The sequence below is a fragment of the Lagenorhynchus albirostris genome, chromosome 7 (assembly GCF_949774975.1).
Source record: "Lagenorhynchus albirostris chromosome 7, mLagAlb1.1, whole genome shotgun sequence".
Taxonomy (NCBI): Eukaryota; Metazoa; Chordata; class Mammalia; order Artiodactyla; family Delphinidae; genus Lagenorhynchus; species Lagenorhynchus albirostris.
In genome coordinates this window covers 6,931,398-6,955,328 of record NC_083101.1, presented here as the reverse complement: position 1 = coordinate 6,955,328, position 23,931 = coordinate 6,931,398, and the positions used below count along the sequence as shown (strand labels likewise).

Sequence of the window (23,931 nt, the reverse complement as noted above, 5' to 3'; positions counted from 1 at the left end):
AGAAATGGATGGGAGGTTGGATAGGAAACTGGATGGGACATGGTTGGGAAGATGGATAAGCTGGATAGATGATGGACAGGAGGAAGGATGGAAGGGCAGATGGGAGGCTGTTTCACACAGCGGTTAGGCTTGTGGACTACGGCCACACGCGCTGGGATTCAACCCCCAGCTAGTCCATTTAGTAGTGCTGTCACCTTGGACAAGTTTTCATAATCTCTCTGAGCCTCGGTGTTCCAGACGGGAGGGTGGATGCAGGATCAGTGGAAGAAGCAGTGAACTGGGGGCTCATGCATGTAGAGCACACAGTAAGTGCTTAATAAATGTTCACGCTATCATTTCATTCCCGAATCCCGAACTCGGCCTTGGGGACATGGTGGTGAGTAAAGAAATGCTGGGGCTGCCCTCGGGGGCTCGAGTCCATCGGGCGAGGTGATCGATCCTGATGCAGGGCCCCTCGGGGTGGAGAGAGAAGGAGGGGAAGCGGGGAGGAGAGGGGTCAGGGTTATGGGATCTGTGTCCCTGGGGTCTCGGGACAGGGGCAGGGCGCTGGCAGTGTTCAGGTGAAGGAGAAGAGGGCCTGGCTCTGGAGGTGCCAGTGCAAGGCGGGAGGGAAGCCAGAAGCAGGGGTGCGGAGGGCGGCTGTGCTTCACGCAGGCAAGAGGCAGGCTGGACGAGGGGGAGCCGGACCAGGTGCTTTGCAACAGGGGGTGCTACTCCGACCGTCTCTCCCTCGCTCAGTCAGTATCCAGGACCTGGCCCACCCCTGCCTCTGGACCTCAGTTTCCCCAGGTGTACGTGGCCTGGAAGATTCCTAAAGGTGCTTCCAGATCTGGGGACAGTCTGCGCCTCATCCAGGTGGATGGTGGCATGGACCTCTCGCCCCTCCTTGGGAGTGAGCCAGCCATCGTGGCCGGCCCCTCCTAAACGCACTAGCTGGGGTTTGAATCCTAGCCCATGTGGCCGTAGCCCACAAGCCCAACCGCTATATGAAACAGCCCCTCCCGACAGGGATGGAGAGGCACCAGCCAGGCCGCAGGCCTGCCCTCCCGAGGTCCAGCCCACATGTGTGAGACAGATGAAAGTGTTAGGGAAGGATCTATAGGAGGAGAGCATCCTGCTGCTTCGACAGGGCTCTGTGTCTGTGGACTGTCCATCTGTGATTAGATCATGGCCCAGAGGCTGGGCAGACCCCGTGGCAAATAGGCCCCGGTGACCCTGTCCTGGAAACACGCCCTTATGGATAAACCACTGATTCTACAGAGACAGCGAGACCCCTCTCTCACTCCATACTGCTGGTTCCGACATCCGCGTGAGGGTGATGGGATCCCTGAGCTTCACCCGGGTTCAGTGTCTGGCGCCAGGTGCCTGGTAGATTCCCTGTAAGGCAAGGCCACCTGCCCATCTCCCGTCACGTGGAGACAGAAGCCCACGGAGCGAGGTGGCAGCTCCGGCTGGCTCCCCCGCCACCCCGTCTCCTCCATCCCCCGTCTCACAACTCGCCATATTTTGTGGCCCGAGGGCTGAGAATCCTAACAGGCAAGAGCAGGGATGGGACCGCCCACCCTGTTCCAGTCATGTGTCTTCCTAATTATGCCGCACACCGGAAAACTTAATTAAATCGATGCTTGGTGTGTAATTTCAACTAGTTTGGAAGTAGGGGCAAATCAAACAAACAGGCACACGGCCCTGCCGGCCCGCGCCACCTTCGGCAAAATCCGGCTGGGCCCGGGATGCTGAGAGTTGCGGGCACTTGTCCTGTCCGGCTCAGCTGTGGTGAAAACACCTATTTCCCTCTGAGCCCCCAGAGGAAGCTCTGCTCCCTGGACTTCCCAGCCCTAGAGACACACACACACCTTCACACATAAACAAACATGCACAAACACACACGTGCGTGTACACACACACCAGGAACTACAGGAGGGAGCTAGATTGCCAAGGGGACAGGGAAGGTGGGAAAACCCTATGAAGTAAGGGCTGCACTCACGGTTAGCAAGACTGTAGGATAAAAATACAAGGAAAGGCCAGATACATAAAAATGAAGTCCAGTGTCCGATTCTCCTGGGACTCATTTCCAGGTCACTCTAATCCTTCTCCTCCTTCTTTCTGTCCCTCTTTGGGTGACACCCCTGCTCCGTGTTTTGCACATGAGGTCGCCCAGCTGCGGCTGTGTCCCCCTTGGGGACCAGGGTGGTCCGAGAGGGAGGGAGGCCACCCCCAGGAAGGGCTTCCTGGTGCTCAGGTAGGGATGTGGTGGCAGAGGAGGGGGCTACGGATGGGAAGGGGACAGGAAGGGCGGGCAGGGAGGAGCTGGGCACGCTTCTATTTGATCCTGGTGTCAGCGGAGAGAATGTGAAGCAAAACAAGAGAGGCATCCCTCAGCAGTGGGGGGAGCTCCAGGGGTCTCCGTTGACTCAGCTTCTTCAGCCACAGCACTTAGCGGGAGCTGGCGGGGGCCAGGCACCTGGTGCCCTGTGCACGGGTCAGACAGGCCCTGCTCCAGATGACTTGCCGTCCGGGCGGGAGACGCAGAGGGAACGAGGCAGCTGCAGAGACAGAGGGGGCTGCGGGCCAAGGCCTGCTGGAGAGTCCCTGTGCTGGGCGTGGTACCAACAGCTGGCAGAGTTAATTTTATTTCATTTATTTATTTTTTTGCGGTATGCAGGCCTCTCACTGTGTGGCCTCTCCCGTTGCGGAGCACAGATTCCGGACGCGCAGGCTCAGCGGCCATGGCTCACGGGCCCAGCCGCTCCGCGGCATGTGGGATCTTCCCAGACTGGGGCACGAACCCGTGTCCCCTGCATCGGCAGGCGGACTCTCAACCACTGCGCCACCAGGGAAGCCCTGGCAGCGTTACTTCTGACCCCTCATACAACAGCCTCCGGAGGCTGCTGCCATCCCCGTTACAGCCTGGGGAAATAGAGGCACAGACAGTTAAGTCACTGCCCAGGGCTCCCTGCTTGTAGACGTCGCAGCTGGGCTGTAAGCAGTGGCCTCTCACTGGATTATAGTTGCTGTGGACAAACAAGGCTGCAGGGAAGGGTGGTCGAGGAGGCCCTCTCTGGGGAGGCGGCTTTTGAGCTGGGGCTGACTGACTGTGTTTGCTCTGGGCTGGGCACCAGGCATCCCACCAAGACCTCACCGGAGCCCCATTTTAGAGATTAGGAGACTGAGGCACAGAGGTTAAGGGATGGGCCTAGGTTCTCAAGGCCAGGGAGAACAGCTTGGGGCTCTCAGGACCTCAATCTGCCCCCAGCCCACCTGGCCATCCTGCCCCCACAAGGTCGTGGCCTCTTCCTGGCTCAGAATGAAAAAGACGGGTGAATGAGAGAAAAGAGGCCTTGCTTCTCAGAGACATGAGGTGCTTTTCCCAGTGTCACCGGGACCTGAATGGCCTGTCTGTCCAAGATGCTGGCGCATCTGCCCACTGCCACGGGGATGGCCCTGCAGGCGGCAGGTTGCAGTGCGCTGGGACTGCGGGCCCCCATGCTGCTAAGGAACGAAGGAGGGGTGGCTCTCACCCCCACAGCTCCTGGGCCCCGGGGTCCCTCGGCCTCCCTGCCTCCTCCATCCACCCTGCCCTTGCTAACCCTGGCCCAGGAGCCGCAGGAGAGCCCCGGGTACCTGCTCGGACTGGTGTCAGCTGGGCCTGGGTTTGAATCTTGTGCTGCTGCCAATCCTGTTGCCTCAGTTTCCCTCTTGGGAAACACGCCTCAGAGTTTTGGTGGTTCCTCACCACTTGGGTTTTGGGCTCATGTCATCTCCTGGGAGAGGCCCTCGTGACTGCCCTCTCCCAACTCCTACCCCGCTGATTTCTCTCTTCCTTATTTGCTCACAGGTCCAGGAACATCTTTGCTCATGTGGGGCAGGCCCTTTCCTGTCTTGATCTCCCCAGCACAGGCCAGACCAGAGAAGGTGTTCAGTGGATGTTGGTGAATGAATGAGTCAATCTGACTAACGCGGACAGCATGGGTCTCTCCCTCTCCAGGACCTTCTGAGTGTTAAACTAAGCGGGATGTCAAAGCTTAGCTGGGGCTGAGCTCAGGCCCTGGTTACATAACTAGCGGGTCTTCGCCAAGGAGCCAGACCCTAACCTTGGGCCCATCCTTCCTGTGGCCTGACCAAACACTGGGGTGCCACCTGGCACAGGCCTGCTACTCAACCCAGACAACCCCAGCCAGACCCCCCAGTATCCAGGGCCAGAGGTTAGGGCGGAGAGCTGGCGGTCTCTCCCTCAGGGCCCCAGGAACGGTCCTCACCCTCTCCCCCCTACCCTTCCACTCCCTGGTCCTCCCTCCTCCCTCCCTGTCCTCCCCTCCCCCCCTCACGCTCCCCCTTCGTCCCCATCCCTGCCCTTCAGGGCCCAGCTCGCCTAGATTTCCCTCTTTCTCAGGTTTCTCTCACTCCCTGCCTCTCTCCTTTTCTCTCTCCAGTTCTTTCCTCCCCGCCTCACCCCCTCCAAGGGAGGGGCCGCCAGGGGCCGGTGATTTGCAGTTCCCCAAGCAGCCATCTCTGCAGCTGCACATCTGGGTCATTAGGACGCTCTGGAAAACCGGGCTGCCTGAGCCCGGCTCCCGTCCCTCCTCCCTCCAACCTCCTCTCCATCCTCCTTCCACCTCCCACCCTCCTCCTTCCTCTTCCTCCTTCCTCCATCCTCCCCCGCCCCTCCCCAGCTCAAGCCAGTATTTTTAGCTCGCTTCTGTGCATCGGCGTGCACGGCGCTCCTGGTGAAGCCTGCATGAGGCTTTATCTGTTGTGACAGCCCCAAGGGCAGCTGGCAGACTTTTCTCCCTCTTCAGTTCGGAGCGCGCTCCCTCTCGCGCGGGTCAGAGCCTCCGCCGGATGCGGGGGCAGGGTCTCGGCTGGGTTTGGAGCCCCCGCGCCGCGTCCGGGCCGAGAGCTTTCCTCTACCTCCCCCTCCCTGCCGCCTCCCTCCCCAGCTTCCCTCCCCCCCGCCTCCTCCGCGGGCCTCCGGGCCTTTGTCTCTGGAAGACTCCGCCGCTGCCGCGGAGCCTGCCCGCCGCCGCACGTTGGGCTCCCGCGGCCCCGCCGCTCTTCCCTCCCTTCTCTCCTCATTTACTCTTTTCCTTGGGCTGCTTCTCTCAAGGTTCAATCCCTCTCCGTTTGTGCCTCTCCTTGCTTGCCTCCATTTCCACCTCCCCCTTTCTCTCCTCTCCCAAAACCCCTCCTCCCTGTCTTTAGGGAGTGGGACCGATTCCCGGGTTAGAGCACCGACCCCAGCCTCCTTCCCTGTCTCTCTGTTCCCTTCCGCCCTTGGCAGGTCCCTCCTGGACCGCAGCATGGGGGGATTGTGAAGGGACCCTGGGGCTTGGGGGTTCCTGGAGCCCCCTTCTCCAGGGTCAACCTTCAGGGGGGCCCACCTGGGTGCCCAAGCCTTTCCAGGACTCCCTAGTGTCCAGCCTGGCCCCAGTGGGACGTGCTGCTACCGGCTGGGAGCCCCCAAGACAGCCCTGCTCCTCCTGGGACGGCCCCGAGCGTCCCGTCCAGGTGGCAGAGTCATCCTGTGGAGGGGCGGGGCAGGGAACTCTTCTCGGAAACCTAAGCGTACCTTTGTAAATGACCATTTAAGATAAGCAACCCTTTGTGCACAGCACTTTACAGTTTCCATAGCTCTCTGTGCAGTGCCACAGCAACCGTGCATCACAGACCCAATTTGATTATCCCTCCCGATAGAGGAGGCACGGGGCCTCAGAGAGGCCAAGCGCCTGGGGCACAGATACCAGGCCAGTCTGGGTCTGACACCCGCAGCCCAGGCCTTGCATCCCCCGAGCGCTGCCTTCTACGCTAAGCTCAGCACCTTTCAGGGGGGCTCTGAGCCCCAGAGAGGCAAAGTCCCTGCCCAAGGTCACACAGCCCAGGCTGATGCAGGGAGAAGCAGGGTTTGGGGGCTCAAGGGCAGAGAGCCTGAGGCCCTGAGGGGTCCTACCACCAGCCTCCTCGGCTGGACCCCTCACATGCCTGTCCTCTCCCCAGGGCAGCCTGGGGGTGGGGGCTGAGGGAACCACCCTTTGGCCCCCTGCCTCCCCCAATCCCAGGGCTGACAAGGGGTGTCATGTGGAGAAAGCCCTGGCCCATCTAAGACCCCCGGTCTCAGCCCCCATCCCCGCTCAGGGCCCCCAGCTGTACTCCGGGCACGGCTCCCACCCCCCCTCCCTGTTCCCCACCTCCTCTCCCTTATCTTGGTCTCTCCCCATCCAGCCCTTCAGGGCTCTGCTTTCATGATTCTCTGATTCTCGCTGCCAGGCCGGCCCCTCGCTGGTGTCCCTCTTTCCCTTCTGTCACCTCCCCCTCTCTCTGAACTCCTCTCCCCAGCTTTCAAGCGTCCTCCTCTCTGTGTGTTTGCGTTGCTGCCTCTCCCTGTCACCCAGCCCTCTGCTCAGTCTGGATCTCTCTCTCCCTCCCGCCCTCCCTCCCTCCCTCCCTCTCCCATCCGCTGTTTCTGCCTGCCCCAACACACACACACACACACACACACACACACACACACACACACACACACGCCACATGGAGACACACACACAGAGCCCTGCCCATCATCACTGCAGTAGTGATGGGGTGAGGACTGGCCCCAGGAAGAGGCAGTGAGAGGGGACCCCATGTCCCCAACCCCTGGAGCGCCTCCTGGCTCAGCCTAAGCTAAGCCTGGGGTGGGCTGGGGTTCCAGGCTCCAGTGGCTTGGCAGCGGCGTTTTCTGAGGCTCTGGGGCAAGGTTTACCCCTGACCAGGCCGAAGTTTCTGGAAGGCGGGATCCCCAGAGTGCCCTGCCAGTGGTCACCACGTTGCAGGGACCCAGCAGGGGAGGGCAGCTCGGAGGGCAGAGGGTTAGGTCCGGGCCGGGACCCCAGAGATAGTAACAGTGAAGGACAGAGTAGCCAGGTGGCCACCAGGCCTGCCTCAGAGGCGCCTGGTCCTCTAGGCCCTGGGTCTACCCAGGGCATGTGGACACGGCAGGCCTGCACCGAGGGCCTGGCACACCAGAGTTCTCAGGTCCCCTGCTCCCCTTCTCTTCCCCGTGTTCTCCTAGGTACATGGGAGCCTGGGCCCTGGAGTCCAAAAGTCCTGGGCTCGAATCTCACCCCCTCTCACTAGCTGTGCAACTTTGCGGGTAACTGACTCCCTCCCTCAGGGCCTCGGTTTTTTCACCTGTAACGTGGGGCTAATGCAGCTGCCCACCCTCAGGACTGTTGTGAGGACCCGGGGGGGCCCTCCGTGGGAGGCACCTGGCCCACCCTGGGCTTGGGCACCCTCGTGAGCTGCCATTCGCCCGAACCCCGATTTCTCTGCCATCCTGCCAACACCAGCTGAGTGTCGTTAGCCCTGAGTTGGCTCCTTGGCTCTAGCACCTGAGCAAGTCATCAGATCCATGGAGCCTCAGTTTTTTCCTCCATAAAATGGGGCTAATGATAGTCCAACCCTCCCTGGCTGCTCTGAGATCATCTGGGAATACTCTTAGTTCAGTGAGTGTTGAGGGTTCGAAAGGGAGTGGCTGCCGAGAGCTGTTTTGTTATTTTTGTTTTGTTTTTAAATTTTATTTTTATTTTATTTATTTATTTTTGGCCGCGTTGGGTCTTCATTGCTGCGCACGGGCTTCCTCTAGTTGCGGTGGGCGGGGGCTACTCTTCGTTGCGGTGCGCGGGCTTCTCATCGCGGTGGCTTCTCTTGTGGCGGAGCACGGGCTCTAGGCGTGCGGGCTTCAGTAGTTGTGGCACGTGGGCTCAGTAGTTGTGGCGCACGGGCTTAGTTGCTCTGTGGCATGTGGGATCTTCCCCACCCAGGGCTTGAACCCGTGTTCCCTGCATTGGCAGGCAGATTCTTAACCACTGCACCACCAGGGAAGTCCCAGCTGTTTTGTTTTATCTGCTGCTTGTTGTTTTAAATATTCAGCCCTGCCTCCTGCCTTCCAGCCCGCAGGAAGTGTCCACTCTGGGGCCTGGGGCTCAGGGGCCCTGTCCCACACAACCCTTTGTGTGCCGGGCAGAGGTTGCATTGTGGAGGGACAGGGGGATGGGGCCTGTAAGAGCTGAGTCTGCGCCCCTCACCGCAGGGGCTGGTGCTTTGAGCCCCTCCTCAGCTCAGACACAGGTCCCTGGGTACTGGGAGGTTGTTCTGCTTGCGGGTCTGGCTTTGTCCCCAGATTGGCAGCTGACCAAGGAAAGGAGGGCAGAGGTTCGAGGGAGGGCCAAGAGGGGGAGAAGAGGGACGGGGAACAATGGTTCCGGAGCCCAGAAGCCCTGCTCGCTCTTCCCTCTTGATGATGGGGGAGCCATCACATCACTGTGAGCAGGGGAGGGGGTGGGCCGGAGGACTCCCAGACTAAAGGAGCGTCCATCAGGACTTGGTCCCCAAAGTCACCATTCCAGCTCTGACAGTGAGACCCTGCCTTCTCTGGCTGTGCCTCCTTCCTCCCCATCACACCTGTACTTCTACCTGACTTTCCATTTGCTTCTAAACCTTCAGCCTCTGGATGGAAGGCACTTGCTCGTATTCCCTGCTGTGTTCCTGGTACTGGTGAGCTGAGGAGTGACTAATAGTTGTCGAATGAATGAGAGAGCGAGTGAAAGAATGACTCATTGGGTGGCCAGGGGTCAGCCTGGCTCTTTCTAGATGATTAGACTCAGTGGTGCCAGAGGGCGGGTGCTGCTGGGCCCTGGGTCTCCTTGAAGCCCCGCGAGGCATGGAACGGCCTGGTGCTTTAGGGCACAGCTGTGGAGTCAGCCCTGGGCTCAAGTGTTGACACTTAAGGTAGAGAAAGGGGGAAGCGCTGGGGGGCTGTTCCTCACCCTTTGTGGGCCTGGGCCAGCCCTCTCCTGGTGTCCACTGGGGTCACAGCCTCCACTCACCTTTCAGGTTTGCCGGTCATTGCTACCTTGATGTGCTTCTGGGTCCCCAGGGCTGCTCGCCCTGCGAGGCAAGGGCTCTTCACTCCCTCCTTTGGTTTATTTCCCCGTTTCACTTGCCTCCGGCCCAGCTTGCCTCCTCTTTGGGGCTGGTTTCTCTGGGCACTCAGTGCTGCCGGTCTAGCCCTCTCCCCTCCCCACCCTCCCACCACAAGAGCCTTTGCAGCTGCTGTTCCCTCTGCTGGGAATGCCATTCCTCGTGCTATGGCTTGGCTGCTTCTGAGATGTCAGCCCCAACCACTCTTCAGTGTGTGGCCTGATGACTGTCTTGAAAAAGCACACTGCTGCTCCGCTCTGTTGCACTTAGCACCATCTGTGAGCATCTTGTCATGGTGTTTCTCTTTGCTCGTCACCTGCCTGTCTCCTCCTTAGAAAGTCAGCTCCGTGCTGGTTGGGCCAGGGTCTGGCTTGCTTGCCGTTGCCTCCCCAGTGCCTGCACAGTGCGTAGCATGGAAGAATCACTGCATTACCAGACCTTAGAGCGACGTTTCGCATGCAGTGCAGACAACAGTGAATGAATGGACAAACAGATGAGCTTACAATGGGACAAATAAGAGGATGGGCTTTGGAATGAGACGGCCTGGGTTTGTACCCTCATCAGCTCCCACCCTTGGGCAAATCGCCTCTCTGTGCCTTAGTTTCCTCATCTGTAAAATGGGGATAACAGTAGTGATTACCTTGTAGTATGGTTGTGTGGATTTTTTATTGTTTTTTTATTGAAGTATAGTTGATTTGCAATATCTTGTTAGTTTTAGGAGCACAGTGGCTTTGTCCACTGTGAGCAGCACAGTGATTCAGTAATACATATATATATATATTCTTTTTTTAAAATTATTTTTTGGCTGCCTTGGGTCTTCATTGCTGCTCGCGGGCTTTCTCTAGTTGTGGCGAGCGGGAGCTACTCTTCGCTGTGGTGCGCGGGCTTCTCATTGCAGTGGCTTCTCTTGTTGCGGAGCACGGGCTCTAGGTGTGTGGGCTTCAGTAGTTATGGCACACAGGCTTCAGTACTTGTGGCTTGTGGGCTCTAGAGCACATGCTCAGCAGTTGTGGTGCACGGGCTTAGTTGCTTCGTGGCATGTGGGATCTTCCCGGACCAGGGCTCGTACCCGTATCCCCTGCATTGGCAGGCAGATTCTTTACCACTGCGCCACCAGGGAAGCCCTATATATATATATATATATATATATATAAAATATAATATATATATACATTATATATATGTTATATATTATATATATATTCTTTTTCAGATTCTTTTCCCTTATAGTTCATTACAAAATATTGAGTAGAGTTCCCTGTGCTATGCAGTAGGTCCTTGTTGGTTATCTATGTTATGTATAGTAGTGTGTATATGTTAATCCTAACCTCCTAATTTATCCCTCCCCGCCCCTTTCCCCTTTAGTAACCATAAAGTTGTTTTCTATGTCTGTGAGTCTCCTTCTGTTGTGTGGATTAAAAGACAACATCTGATAGCTCTAAGTGTACAATATGTGAGTATCAGACAGGCTTTTCCGACATACCGTGTCCAAATGCCAACTCTTGATTCCACCCCCCGCCACCCCCGCTCCCCCCGCACCTCTCCTATATTCTTCCTCCATCTCAGGAAATGGTACCTCCCACCTTTTGTGACACTGCAGTCGTCCTTGACGTTTTTCTTTCTTCTACGCCCACATCCAGTCCTTTGGCCAATCCTGATGGCTCTACTTGAAATAAACCCTGAATCCAGCCATTTCTCTCTCTCCCACTGTTGCTATCCACAGCCAGGCCATCACCGTCTCTCACCAGGACTCCATCAGCTCCTAACTTCTCCAGGTTCTCTCTGGCTCCTTCAGGCTGTGATCCACTCAAACACCAGAGAGATTCTTTAAAAATGCAAATTAGCCCCTGGCTTGCTCTGCCCGCCATTGCCCCCTCCTCCCCTCATTGACTTCAGGTATACCTAGAGAAAATCTGAGCATCCCCCCTCCCATGAGACCTGCACGTGCTGTGCCCCCCAGCCCTCAGGGCACCAGGATGTACCACCTCAGGACCTTTGCACTTGCTGTTCCTCTGCCCAGGACCACTCCTCCTGGCTTTGCACAGGGCTCACTCCCTCCCTTCACCCAAGTCTCAGTCCACTGTCACCTCCTCACAGCCCTGACCTCCCTTTCCAAATTCCAGCCCTTTTGTTCTCTGTGTAGCCCCTCACCCTGTTTTCTCTCTGACTTGTCTAGCTCTCTGGCTCTTGTATTGCCCTGTTTCTTTGTCTCTTTCTTCCCTAGCACGTGAGCCGCCCAAACTCAGGAACTGTGTCTTTGCTGCCCGCTGCCTCCCGATGCCTGGGACAGTGCCTGACAAGAACATGTGCTTGCCGATTGCCATGATGGGACAAATGAATGAGTGGGTGCTATTATGATCATTCTTGCTCTGCAAAAGCTGGAGAGAGAGAAGTTGAGGAGGGAGTTAATGTGATTGTGTCTCATAAGAGAAAATCCAGTGGCCTGACCCTGCCTGTCTCCTGCCAGAGACCAGTGGGCTTTCTGTGGTCTGGGCTCAGTCTGCCTGCTGCTATGGTTACCAGGCGCCACGGGCTCCGGAAGAAAGGCAAGGCCAGTCTGACTCTGCTATTCTACTCAGCTTGTCACACATGTTCCTTGAGTGGCCCAGGTGGCCGCCCCCACCTTGTCCTGGCTCCATTGTGCCCACGGGAGAGAGGAGGGAGAGGCTGGGGGTCCTGTAAAACTGTCCCTGCTCAATCCGCACGTGTTGCGGACCAACTCACGGTCAGCAGCCCACGGTCCCTGCCCTCAGGGAGGTTTCTGGCAGCTGGGAGTGGCCAGGAGACGGCACCCGCTTAGCTGTGTATAAAAATAGCACGCGCTCTACCGCGGGAGGGAGGGCGCAGACCCCCAGGGAGCCAGTGGGAGTTCGCTCCTCCTTCCTGCTGCACACTCGCCCGGATGCAACCCCCTGGCCTGAGGCGCTGGGCTCCTACTTCCGCAGCGCTGGAATCCCAGATGCTTAGCACCCTGGAGCGAAGCAGCGGCTTCTATAACAGCCCAACCCGAGGCCGAGGCCAAGAGGTTAAAGGGTTTGCTGGAGGCCTCGCAGCAGGTACGGCAGCGCTTCCAGAAGGGTGTCTGGCTCTTCCCACGGCGCTAACTTGGCAGTGATGTCCTGGAATCATCTTTCTCATTTCTCTGCTCCTTCAGCTGGACACTCCAACCCAGCTCTTCACTGCAGAGAAGAGACTCCTGAGCTCCAGAAAGCCTTGGGAACTGACCACAGCTCCCTAAGGAGCTCCCGCAGACTTTGGGGGTCCGGGGCTGAGGCCTGTTACCTTCACCATCACTATCACTCTCATCTCCATCACCACCATCAACTCCATCGCGACCACTGGTAGGGGGTGAACTGTGTCCCCCCAGAAGATATGTTGAAGTCCCAACTCCCCAGTACCTAAGAATGGGGGCTTATTTGGAGATAGGGTCTTTTCAGAGGTAATCAAATTAGGATGAGGTCAGTAGGGTGGGACCTAATCCAATAAGACTGCTGTCCTTATAAAAAGGGGAAATGTCAACACAGAGACAGATACACACAGAGGGAAGACAATGTGAAGGGAGAATGCCATGTGAAGACAGAGGATTGGAGGACTGGGGTGATGCGTCCACAAGCCAAGGGATGCCTGAGCTACCAGAAGCCAGGAGAGAGGCCGGGAATGGTTCCTTCCCTAGAACCCAGTTTGTGATACTTGGTTAGGCGCTCACTACCAGCATCACCCTCACCCCCTAACGTTAGCATCGCTGTGGCATCGAAGCCAGCATTACCACTGCATTCGTTTCCTGTGGCTGCATAACAAGTCACCACAAACCTGGTGGCTTAAAACAAGATTATTCTGAGTTCTGCAGCCAGAAAGCCAAAATCGAGGTGCCAGCAGGGCTGTGTTCCCTCCCGAGACTCTGGGAAGAACCCTTCCTTTCTACTCCAGCTTCTGGCGGCTCCAGGCGTTCCTCGGCTTGTGGCTGCATCAGTCGCATCTCCGCCTCAGCCTGCACGTGGCCTTTTCCTCTTCTGTGTCCTTGCCTTCTGTCTCCTATAAGGACACTTGTGATGACATTGAGGCCCACCTGGGTAACCTAGGATGATCAGATCTCAATATCCTTAACATCTACAAAGAACCTTTCTCCAAATAAGGTCACATTCACAGGCTCCAGGGATGAGGATGGGGACATATGTTTTGCGGGGGCCACCATTCAACCCACTGCAACCACCAGCATCACCACTGCCAACAGCATCACTGCCAACATCAGTGAAGTACTAACTAGTATGTACCAGGCCCTAGTCCAGGTGCTTTTCCTGTACCATCTCTTTTATTCCTTAAGACAAAGGTAGGGCAGGTACTGTTATTATCCCCATTTAACACATGAGGAAACTGAGGCTCAGAGAGAAGAATTCACTTGTCTAAGGTCTCCCATAAAACCCAGGCAGTCTGACTTCAGTGCCTCCTGCCTCACCGTAGTTGTCCTGCCCCACCCCCACCCTGTTCCTGAACTTCTGATCGTACAGATAATTCCACAGAAGAATCAGAGTGGGGCAATGAGCACCGGAATGGGAGGCAAGGCCCCTGGGTTCTGGTCTAGGTTCTGCCACTAGTTAGTAGTAGTCAGGTCTCTTCCCCTCTCTGGGCCTCAGTTTGCCCATCTGTAAAACAGGAAAGCAGTTGGTGTGGATAATCTCCAAGATCCTCCCAGCTCTGAAGTTCTGTGATGCTGGGTGTCATCTGACAACTCAGTCCTATTCAAATGCTGCCCATGGGTACGACTCTCACACCAGCTCAACTCCCTAAACCTGCTACCTACTGCCAGAGATGGGTTTGCTTGGAAGGCCGGCAGCAAGAGCTGGGGATAGAGATGGGAAGGGCAGTGCTGTTTTCCCACCTTTCCCTCTGCCTTCCCATACCACCAGGCTGGCACAAGCTGCTGAGGAAGGACTAGGCGGCGTGGGTCCAGTTGGAGCTCAGGACTTCTGGTTCATACGTTCAGGGAGGGCTCCGAAGCTCAGAGCTCTGCGTGGATGCTGGGAACAGAGCTGAAGATAACTTGATTTTGCTGCCACACCCCAGAGGCCTTAGTGGGGAACTGGCCCTCACGCTAGACTCCAGAGAGTATGCAGAAACCATCCAGGGGCCAAAAAAGCCCTTGTTGATCATCTAAGGCCAAGAGACTGGGAGAGGCTGCAGTGACCAAACCCCAAGCCTCCTGCCCTTGGAAGGGGAAAAAACACACAAAACAGCCTGAGGAGAGTCTCTGAAAGTTCAGTTTCCAAAACCTGGTCTGTTCATTAGTCGTTTGTTGATAAGTATAAACACTTTTTTAAAGTCCTTTTTATAGTGTGAACTCAGGCCTTTCTCCTCTGGCTTTTTCCTCTGCTTCTCTGTCCAGAGCACAACTGTGCATTTCAGCTAATAATTATTCAAGAGTGGGGAGTTAAGTTAGGGACAGAATTGCAAACTTTAATTAGCAGGTGAGATTAACATCCCAGCAGGGACTTCGGGGGTGGGGCATCCTTCAGGCCCATCTGATCCCCTTGGACACACCCCAGACAAACCCCCCAAGTTGAGGGCTCCCGGTGGGGTAAGCCGGAGTCAGATCGGCCAGGGTTTACACCCGCCGAGTTAATCTCCCCTCGCTGGGCCTCCAGCTGAGCCTCACCCTCTTCCAAGGCCCTGAGTCCAAGCACTGGCTCTGCTCCCCTGCCTCTGCTGGTTTTGTCCCCGCAGGTGTTTGAGCAGAATGAAAACTGGCTGTGTGACCTTGGGCCAGTTCTCACCCTCTCGGGGTACAGGAGTCTAAATGGGGCGGTTTGTTGCAAGACAAGCCCCAGGCCGGTGGACGAGTTCGGCCCTCCTCCCGGGCACACCCAGGGCTCACGCGCCGCCAGCCTGCTCTTGCTGGGTTCAGACAAGGCTGAGAATTTTCTGGTCTTTATCTGGTTTAGTTTTGAGTGTTTCCAGCGGCAGCGGGGCCGTTCCACCACAGTCCCCAGGAAATTGGTCCACGTAGGACGGAGCCTTCCCGAGAATGAAGTCATCTGTTCCTTTTTTATTTTTTGTTGCCTTTCTCCTTCAGCACGAGTTACCCGGCCTCTGCAGTCTCTCCTCGCGAAAACACGGGCCGCGAGGGGGTCAGCCGGGCTGGCTGGGGGAAGGAGCGGGGAGAGAACCCCACGGGCCGGGGCTGCCCGGGGCGCCCCCTCGCCGCCCCCGATCTTTGCCCAGCGCCCGCCTCCCGTTCCCACCCGCGACTTCCCCGGGACCGCCCGAAAGGTGAGCTCCCGGTAGGCTGCCCGCGCCCCGGCGCGGCCAGCTCTGCAAACAATAACAGTAAATAACGCTCCCTTGTCAACGTAATAAAAACGGAAACGGTTACAATGTTTCTTAATAGGCGTCCCCCATCAACCTCCCTCCCTCTCTAGCTCCCCGGCCGCGGGCACCGGCAGGGCGGGGCGGGGCTGGGAGGAGGGGAAACCGGGGCGCGCGGGAGGGGGCCCCGTGCCGGAGGGGGAGAACGCCGTGGGGAGAGCGGGAGCACAGCAAGTGAGAGACGAGGGGGCGCGGGCGACCGGGGTCACGCGCGCCAGCCGAGCCGGGAAGCGGCCGCGGTGAGTAACACCGTTGCCATGGCGACGTGGCCGCGAGGAACAGGAAGCGGCAGAAATAGCAGCCGCCGCGGCCAGTGCGCCCGGCCCCTCCCCCCGCGAGCCCGTTGCCACGGAGACCGGCCGGAGCGAGGCTGCGCGGGCGGCGGCGGCCTCCTGCGCCCCGGCCTGCGCATGCGCCCTGGGCCGGCCCCGCGCGACGGACGCGGGAGCAACCGCCACAGTCCCGGCGCCGCCCGGACCCCAAACCTGCCTGACCGCCGACTTGGGTGGAAAAAAAAAAAAGAAAGCAAAAGTATTTGCTGTTTGCCTTTGTAAAGCAGCCCCGCTTTTGTTCCTGGCGGATTCGCTGGTTTCCAGGCGTTGAAGGCGGGGTGCCGAGGGGGAGGGACACGTCAGCCTGCGGTCCCAAATGTTTTCTGAGCGCTAGGCGCTGGGTCGCGTGCGGGATGCCTAGGGGACGCGGTACACCGGACCTGCCCTCCCGGAGGCCGGGCTTGGGATGGTCTAACTAGGCCCCGGGGCTGACCTTGGCTGCCTGAAGCCCTCTCTGAGCCAGACCTCCCCATCGGGAGAGGGGGGACTTCTTCCAGGTGATGCCCAGAGGTCCCCCCACCTCTGTGTTGCCTGCTCCCTTTCCCCTCATATCACCTTCCCCAGATTCTAACCCGCAGAGATCACAGAGGGAGAAATAAAATCCTGCCAAACCCCAGGCTCCCTCTCCACTCTGTTCACCAGAAAACTATGAAACAGCCCACCCCCTGCCCTTCACCCCACCAAAAAAAAAAAAGTTGAGGGAAACCTAAATGTTTCATAAACAAAAGCCACTCGGCAACAACTTGTTTATGTGGAAGCCTGGCTGCAGCCTTGCACGTCTGAGGCAGTGTGTGTGTGTGTGTGTGTGTGTGTGTGTGTGTGTGTGTGTGTGTGTGTGTGTGTGTGTGTGTGTGTGTGTGTGTGTGTGTGTGTGTGTGTGTGTGTGTGTGTGTGTGTGTGTGTTGGGGGGAGGGAGGGGACATGAACATCTCTGAGGCTGTTTGTGCAGGATTTTTTTCTCTCCAGATTTTGTTTGTTTTTAATAAGGGTCAGAGGTCTGGGCTTCTGCGGGGAAGGAGGAAGGGTCATCTCGGATGGACAGGCCAGGAGGTCCCAGGAGGACAAGTCAGGGGGCCTGTGCGCCGGGGCGGAGGCCAGAAGCCAGAGCCTCCCCATCTGGCACAGCTCCTGGCAGGCAGGGGGGTGTCAGTGGGTGCCGGGCTCTCTGGGCTGCTCCCCAGGGTATGGCCCCAATGAGGGCCCAGGCCAAGGACTCGAACCTGTTTCCCCTGGCCGGGACCTCTGTCATTTCTCCAGCCCCTGCCCTGGCCACATTGGCCAAAAGAGAAGGCAAGCAGAGCAGCCCCGGTCTCTGAGGTTTTCTGTAATGGAAATGAGAAGCTTATGTTTTTTGTATGGGGCTGACTTAGATTTTCAGCATCCAGGCTGACCAGATGGGAGTGTAGGGAGCGCGTGTGCACGCAGAGGGGGACTTGCTGCTTCAAATCTCCTCCCCACCCCACCACCATCCAGCCTCCTTCCCCATGTGGCCTTGTGCAGGCTGATGGGTTTCTGGCCACTCAGCGTGGGCAGAGCTAAGGAGAGTGGGAGGGGCTGGAGTGATGTTCCTTGCCCCCTCTTCTCTCCCTCTTTTGATATGCGGGAGAGAGGCCCCAACCCTGAAGGGGAGGCTTGATTGATGGTCAAAACACTTCAGGTCCACCATGGTCGACTTACCATCATATTTATCCCTCTTCTTCTTGGAGGAGGAAAGAAATACACAGAAGGGAGCTAGGAGCAGTTGGTACAATAAAGACAAGCTGCCGCCTCTGTTCAGAGGGCAGTAGCTTGTGCTGAGAACCAGGGCTTCAGAACCAGTCCTGGTGGTGAACTGCCTTGGCCCCCCACAAAGCTTGTAGCTCTGGACAATAAGGACAATGCAGTGCCTACCTTGAAAGTTGTGATGGTTCCATTAAGTTAAGCATAAAAGCTCTTAGCACGGCGCCAGGCACAGAGTAGATGCTCAGGACATGGCAGCTCTTATTGGAGCTGGAAGAGATTTACCAGTCTCCCTGGTATGACTCAGGATTGCCGCCTTGGGCCCTGACGTCCATCTTTGGCACAAGCTCTGCCACCAACCAACTATACAATCTGAGGCAAGTCACTTACCTTCTTGAGGCCTCAGTCTTCCCATCTGGCAAATGGGAAGATAATAATCGCAACAACCACTGACGGGGAACTTACTCTGTGCCAGGCACTACCCCAAGGTCTGTGCATTTCCTTATCTAATTTAGCCTTCAGACAACCCTAAGAGGTTAGTACCATGTTGGTCCCAGTTTCACAGGGGAGCGGACAGAGCCTTAGAGAGGTGAAATCACTTGCTGGGGATTACCCAGCTAGAAGGTGGTCCGGAACGCAAAGTTGGTCAGATTGTCCTGCACCCCGAGATCAAGCTTCGGGTTGTTTGTATTATTACTGTTCTCCCCACCTTCCTGCTCATCCTCTGACCTTTTCTGTGGCTCGGACCACAGCCGTCCTTCTGCATCTGCACCCTGGGCTTCAGCCATCCTGGCTCTCCTGAGACTGGTAGGGACCCAGCCCTTTCGGTGGGAGATACCGTCAGGGGTACATCTGCTTTAGGAGAGCCAGGTGGGCCCCACACAGGCCCTGCGGTCAACCTGGCAGCTCACACCAGTTCTCCCACTGTTTTTGTCTCTCCCTGCTATATTTATACGAAAGTGTTGGGGTCCCTTATACTTCCAGGTGGACGTGTGGCATCCAGATGGTGCAGTTAATCGAGCTGGAAGCCATAAATCTCCGTTATTGTCCCAGCTCCTCCTCCCCTCTGCTGTGCTGTCACTTCAAGGCACTGGTGGGAGAGGCACCCCACCGGCCCCGCCCACCCACCCCAGGCTTTGTTCCCACTCTGTAGCCAGGCAGGAAATGGCCCAGTTGTGGCGTCCACTGCCTCCATTTGAATCCTGGCCCCGTCCCTTCCAGGCAGTGAGGCTTTGGCCAAGCACTTAATCATCCCGGTACCCTCAGTTTCCTATTCCATAAATTCAGGATGGTCACAGCACCTGCCTGTCCCACCAGATGGCCGATGCGTAATGAGCGCTCCTCCCCTCGCAGCTCCCAGAGGGTCCTCAGGATGTCACTGGTTGTAGCGAGCACTTACTCCGTGCTGGGTGATGTCATGCGTTAGCTCAATGAATTTTCAAACAAGCACATTATTACCCCATTTTACAGGTGAGAAAGCTTCCACGCACCCAGGAGAAGGGAAGTGAGTTGCCCAAGGCCACATAGCCAATTAGCAGAGGAACTGGGATTAAACCAGGCAGGTCTGTGCGGCTCTGAAACCCTTGATGTAACCCCAGGTTCCTGGCCCTCCCCACTGGAGCCCCTGTGGGGCTCTCCACCAAGGTCTGCAGTGACAGCATCGTTAGCCCTGCTCAGAGCTGCTTCTATAACCCAGGCATGAGAGACACTGGGTTAATAGGTCCTTAATGAGGCCAGCAGAGGCATCTGTATCTTCCCGGGGCAGGGACCAAGGAGCCAGGTGCAGTAGACGGGTCCTAATGAAAATGCTGGGGACGGGGAGGGGCCATGGGCGAACTGCCTGCTCTTGTGTCAAAGTCAGTCCTCTCACCCTGAGTCACTGGGTGCCTCCCATGGAGGGAACAGTCACCCATCACTCATTCCACCCTTTCTTTCTTCCTTTTATCCATCCAGTCACCCACCCACCCATCCACCTGCCCTTCCATCCGTCCATCCACATATCCTTCCTCCCTCCCATCCTTCTCTCCATCCTTCCACCAACCCATCCATCCACCTACTCATTCACTCACTTCCTTCCTCCCTCCCACTCTCCCTCCCACTCTTCGTTCGTTTGTTCCTTCCTTTCCTCCTTCCTTACATCCATTGTTTATTTTTAAATTTTATTTATTTATTTATTTATTTGCGGTACGCGGGCCTCTCACTGTTGTGGCCTCTCCCGTTGCAGAGCACAGGCTCCGGACGCACAGGCTCAGCGGCCATGGCTCACGGGCCCAGCCGCTCCGCGACATGTGGGATCTTCCCAGACCGGGGCATGAACCCGTGTCCCCTGCATCGGCAGGCGGACTCTCAACCACTGCGCCACCAGGGAAGCCCGTCATCCATCGTTTATTGAGCACCCGTCTTAAGCCAAACCTCAAATTAGGTGCCTAGGGTCCCTCCCTCCAAGGGCCTCAAATTCTAAAAAAGACATAAAATAAACAACTAACTATGCACGCACAGGATGCCAGGAGATGAGAGGGCATCGTGGGGACTCTGACACTGGGCTCTGCAGACCCACCTCAGCCAAACTCTCTGGGTGACCTTGGGCAGGTCACCCCCCCAAGAGGGCCACTCTCTCCCAACCTGTACAGATAAGGGCCCTGTGATCTCCCCTATTCTGCAATTCTAAAATTCCAAGCAGGATGAGGAAATTCCTAATTAACTTGTTCCCACCCTAGTCCCTAGGACCTGCCCTCAACACCCTTCCAGTCCCCAGATGGAGGCCCAGGTCTAGTTTAACTGACCCAGAGAATGAAAGACAAGCTGGGGCTGGGGGGCTGGGGGCCTGGGGCAGAGTGGTGGACCAGGAGGCAGGAGACCAGGTGACGTGTGGCCAAGGGAGATGACTTCCCAGGTGGTCCCTCACCTCAGTTGAAGAGGCTTAGAGGACTCAGGGAACCTCAGATGTTGGGGTCATTGCTATTATTGTTAAGGTCATGTTGTTACAATGAAGGGAGCTGGTCTAGGGGGACTGGCTTTGGGAGGTGTTATTCATTCAACAGTCACCATTTATTCACTCACTCACTCAACAAATGTTTATCACTGTGACCTGTGCCGTGTACTGGGCCCCAGGCCAGGTCCTGGGACAGATACAAGATCAGACTAGACCTAAAATCTGGGAAGAGTGGTGAACAGGTGTCACCTTGGTTGCCAACTCCACACTTGGTAAAGCCTGTGTTGAGAAGCCTGTGTTGAGAAGGATTCTGAGGCTTATAGGGAAAGAGTGCTGTGATCAATTAGTCATGTCTGCCGTGAGCACAGAAAGGGAAGCAAGACCAGTGTCTTTGCCAGTCTTAACACCGAAGAACAGGAAGAACCTCAGACAGGAGACCCTTTTGACTGTGACTAGCCTGGTACACAAAATTGGGCAAGTCATTGACCTACTGCCTGCCTCTTTTTAACAGATGCTGATAGGAGACTCTGCATTTTTAGAGACAGAAGGAGCTAGAGCAGGACAGCCCAGTCTTCCTGTTTGATCTCCTCCTGCTCTGGGTGGACGTGAGGATCAAATGTGAGATTCCCCTACGTGAAAACACAGGGCTGTCAGTAAATGCGTGGCGGGGTGGGAGACCAGGAGCCCAGCAAAGCCGGTCCCCAGCTGCTCTGCTCACTGACCTTGTCTGGAACTCAGCTTCTCCACGTGCACAATAAGGAGGACAGGCAGGGGAAATCCTGAAGCGTTTCCCAAATCTGCTGTCGTCTGATGCCTGTAATGCTGAGGTCCTTGGCCGGGGTGGGGTGAGGGAGAGAATGAAAGAGAACCTCTGGAGGCAAGATGGTGGAAAGGAACTCTCCAGTACTCTTGGCAGTGTACGACACCCTACCCCTCCGACGGCAGCTGGAGGCTGGGAAGGAAGTGGGGAAGGGGCGTGGGGCTGCTACAGCACCCGAGGGGAGGCCACCTCTGCTGGGTTCATTCTGAGGGCTGTTCAGCTCCACTGTGGGTCACTTCCCAGGTGTACCCTATAGATGCCATCCCTGAGCGAGGAAGGAAAGAGGGAAGAGAGTGGGCAATGTGGGGACCCAGGAAGGGTTGGAGGGGCTGAGACCCCTGACTGGTGAGAGTCCGTGTCCCTGGCAGTGATGGCCCCCAGCCCCAGGGATAGTGAGCTGGGGCAGAAGACTCAGGCCAAACCCCGGTGTTTAGCAAAGTGCAGAAGGAAGACAGGGGCAGATCCCTGGAAGGCCTGTAACCACCAGTGGACCTCGAAAACAGACCTGCCAAGTCTCCACAAGCCTGACTCGGGGGTTTGGAGCATCTAGACTCTATGACCCACCCAATCCCCTTTAAAATCCCTCGTGGTTCCAAGCTGCGTTAAGGTGAAGTACGAACTCCTTAGAGGTCGCACATGCTGCCGGGTTAGAACTGGGAGCCTGGATCCAAGTCCCAGACCAGCCGCTATCAGATGTGTGACCACCAGCCACTTACCTAACCTCTCTGGGTCTCAGTTACCTCATCTGTCAATGGGGATGAGACTAGTATTCACGTAATGGGATTGTTGGAGGAGCCGGTGAGCCTCAGTGCTTGCGATGGGCTTAGCGTGGTGCTGGACACATTATAACTGCTCGATAGCAGATGGCATCGTTATCACTGTCGACTCGAAGACTTGGCAGAGCACGACACAGAAGGCCTTGACCGCGTGAAGCCAGGTCTGCCTCTCGTGTCTCATCAGCTCCAGCCATTGGACTCCACTCTGACTACACCGAGCTGCTCTGTCCTCCCAGCACGCCACGTTCTTTCATGTCAGGCCGCTGGGCCTTTGCTCATGCTGCGCCCTCTGTCAGGAGCGCCCTTTCCTCTCCACGCTGCTTTCAGACCCCAGTCAGTTGTCAGTTGCTCTGCGAACCACCCTCCCGGCGAGTTGCTCGGCATCCTCTAGGCATTCAGAGTTTTGTGCACACGCGGCCCCGTGGCCATTGCCCATGTGGCGTCCGTGTTTCCCTCCCTCCTGACTCTCCTGCTGCAGCCCATCCCCAAGCTGTGAGCACTCACAGCACACGCAGACCCCTCCCCACTCCTGCACCTCTTCTCCCTTATCAAAGAGAAGCAGGATGCCTGAGCGCCTCTCTGATGATTCCCATGGGAGAAGTTTCTATGAAATGCTGGGGCCTCCAAGTTAGAGCTCAGCACAAGGGGGAGGGTCAGAGGGCCCCCCCCCGCCCTCCCACCCCAGCCCCTGCACCTCTCCTAGCCCCCCCGCCCCTGCTTATCTCCACTGCCTTCTACTCCTGGCCTGGGCAGAGCGACTGATCTCCGGGACTGAGTGGGGAATGGAGGACAGCGGGTAGATGGGCGACAGATACCCACCCAGGTCCTACTGGAGCTGCTGGGGTCAGAGAGGATGCCCCCTCACTGCCCCGTGAGCTGTCTGCAGTGTGGGGGCAGCCGGGCGGGGGGTGCTCTGTGGCCAGCCCTGGCTGGGCTCTTGTCCCCCCTGTTCTCACTGTGTCCCTGTCTGGCCACTAGGCCTCTTTCTGCCACTCACTGCAAGGCAGCCAGGTCTCCCTATCCTGGCAGAGGGACGGCTGTTTCTCCCGTCTGGCTGGCTGCTCTACTCCCAGCCACCTGCCCCGGACCGAGGGCCTCTGCAGGATGCTCAAATTGAACGAAGTCCATTTGGCAGATGAGAGAGCTGAGGCCCAGGGAGGGAAAGGGGTGTGTCTGAGGTGACAGGGTGAACCCAGTGTTTTTTTTTTTCTGTAGCTCACTGCCCTGCCAGGAGAGGAGAAGACCTACAGACCTTGGCTTTGACCTTGAGGAAATGGAAAAACTTGGACCTTAAAGACAGATTTCCATGGCTAAGACATGGGCAGGCTGTGTGACCTTGGGCACATTACCTAACCTCTCTGAACCTCACGTGCTAGTGAGGATTCAGTGAGCTGACAACTGTACAGGGCCTAAACGGCCTCCTGGCATGGACTAAACTCTCAGTAAACCGGTGCTTTCTTATGATTCAGGAGCAGGTAAGCCTCACCTTGAACACATGCAGCCGATGAAATTTGTTTTTTTGCGGACGTGGTCATTCCCCCGCCCTTTTTTATGTTATGGGAAAATCCTCAATGTTGTAAAAGGAACCACTGCAGGTTTGTCTGGGTATAGTCATGGGGGACCTGACAGATATCCTGCTCTGCCTCTAGAAGCTGTGACCTCAGGAGAGGGACTTGCTGACTCTAGACCTCAACTTGCTCATCTTCAAAATGGGGACAATGGCACCTCCCTCCAAGGACTGCTGTGGGGCTCAGTGAGGTAACTTAGAGCTACAGGGCCTGGTGACCACAAGCCTTCCAGATCCCATGGTTTTCACAAATTAAGGATGCCCATTATGGAGAAAGTGCTTGCCTTTGGTTGTGGGCTTGGGAGACTTGGTCTTAGGGATTATGTTTCCTGGGGAGGGATGGTGTCCAAAGCTCCGGGGCTAGGTGAGCGGGGTCCCTGCAGGACAGGGAAGCCCCACCTGGCAGCCCCTCCTGCTGCCTGGTCCACAGCTGGCCATCCCTTCCTTCCCACCCTCGCTGGAGGCCCGTGATG

At 57.0% G+C, this 23,931-nt stretch overlaps 1 long non-coding RNA gene across 2 annotated transcripts in view; it reads left to right on the top strand.

Annotated features, from left to right (window-relative positions):
* The window catches only part of LOC132523290 (uncharacterized), a 35,288-nt gene extending 11,928 nt beyond the window's left edge, over positions 1-23,360 (top strand). Inside the window, exons 2-4 of one of the 2 annotated variants that reach the window (XR_009541467.1) lie at positions 11,177-11,294; positions 15,020-15,216; positions 23,107-23,360. This is a non-coding gene — a long non-coding RNA (uncharacterized LOC132523290). Of the gene's footprint in view, positions 1-11,176; positions 11,295-15,019; positions 15,292-23,106 lie in introns of those variants that run through there. The other variant, XR_009541466.1, reaches the window with a different exon arrangement.
* The last annotated feature ends 571 nt before the right edge of the window (positions 23,361-23,931 follow it).